Here is a 1,442-nt window from a genome sequence, read left to right as displayed (position 1 = left end):
GGCCTAGGCCATGACAAGAAGTGCTAGGATGGTTGTATGCTGCAATTGAAGAGGAGGCCAATTCGGTGGCTTTCTTCACGATGGTTGGGATGTAGGTTGTGCTATTTAGGGGTTATATGTGGGTTTCAACTTCTTCAGTGGTGGTTGGTACTCTACTCAACCATCCTTTGCTGGTGCTTGTGTCGGTAAATGGTACCTGGTATTTAATGTGCTCATCAAAACCCATTCCTATGCGATTGGGTTGGCGTGATTTTTCTAAAGGTCCCCTCCTGAATCTTTATTTTTTAAATTTCATTTGCAAACGTGTAAAAATAAAAACGAGGGGTGCAATAAAAGGACTTCCCAGGACGTCACCCATCCTAGTACTACTCTCGCCTAAGAATGCTTAATTGAGGAATTCTGATGGGATCCATTGCAATAGTACTAATATGATCACATCCATCAATGTTGTCGTAGAAAATTCTTATAATCCTTGTTCCTCTTTGTCGTGTCACTTCGATCCCCTTGCAATCTGGAGTTATGATTGATACCTATTGATACACGATAGAGTTAGGCTGAATTTTCTGAACTCCCTCTCCTACGTCGTTGTATTTTAAAATTTAGCTTCCAAACATGTGAAAATAAAAATGAGAGGTGCAAACAAGGGTTCACAGGAGTTCACCCATCCTAGGACTACTCTCGCCTAAAAATGCGTAATTGCATAGTTTTGATAGAATCTAGTGCATTAGTGTTTGTATAATTGCACCTATCATAGCTGTTATTGAAAATTCTAATAATCCCTATTCCCCTTGGCCGGGTCACTTCCGGTCCCCCTACAACTCAGCGCTTTGATCAATACCAATGTGATCAATACCTATTTGCAAAACCATCAGCATAAACATGTTCTAAGGTTAAAACAAAATCTACATCTATTATTTCCTTATAAACTCGTCACTGACAAGACAAGAAACACAAGTTGCACAATAAACTCATAAATAAAGCTAAGCACAGACCTAAATTTTCAAGGATGGACTAAACTTCTAACAAATTTCTCCAAAAACTCATTCTAAAAATTACTAACCATTTTATATGCCAAAACCGAAATGAGAGAGAACAATCTCACTTACAAAGTGAAAGGTTTGATCCGAAAAGGAGTTCTCCAACTCTACTTTGATTTTCTCTCAAGTGGGTTCACTAAAAGGAGTTTGACCCGAAAAGGAGAATATTTTTCTACTTCTTTTGTTTTCTTCAAAAAAATTCTAAATGTATGATGTATCAGAGGGATTTTATGGAACTAAAGAGATTGCAAATTGAGTCAAGGGAAGCAAATGCAATAAACAAAAATAGCTTTTGATAGATGTTTGGAAAAGGAATACCCAAGTCTCAGGTCACTTTCTCACATTAGGTGTACCAGGGAGTTTTTACAATCCATAATTTCCTTCAAATGTAATACCGATCAATGT

At 37.5% G+C, this 1,442-nt stretch overlaps 1 pseudogene; it reads right to left on the bottom strand.

Annotated features, from left to right (window-relative positions):
* Positions 1-321: 321 nt before the first annotated feature.
* On the bottom strand, positions 322-440 carry LOC122308685 (annotated as a pseudogene).
* Between the last annotated feature and the right edge of the window lie 1,002 nt (positions 441-1,442).

The sequence above is a fragment of the Carya illinoinensis genome, chromosome 4 (assembly GCF_018687715.1).
Source record: "Carya illinoinensis cultivar Pawnee chromosome 4, C.illinoinensisPawnee_v1, whole genome shotgun sequence".
Lineage (NCBI taxonomy): Eukaryota > Viridiplantae > Streptophyta > Magnoliopsida > Fagales > Juglandaceae > Carya > Carya illinoinensis.
This window is presented reverse-complemented; position numbering and strand designations above follow the sequence as displayed.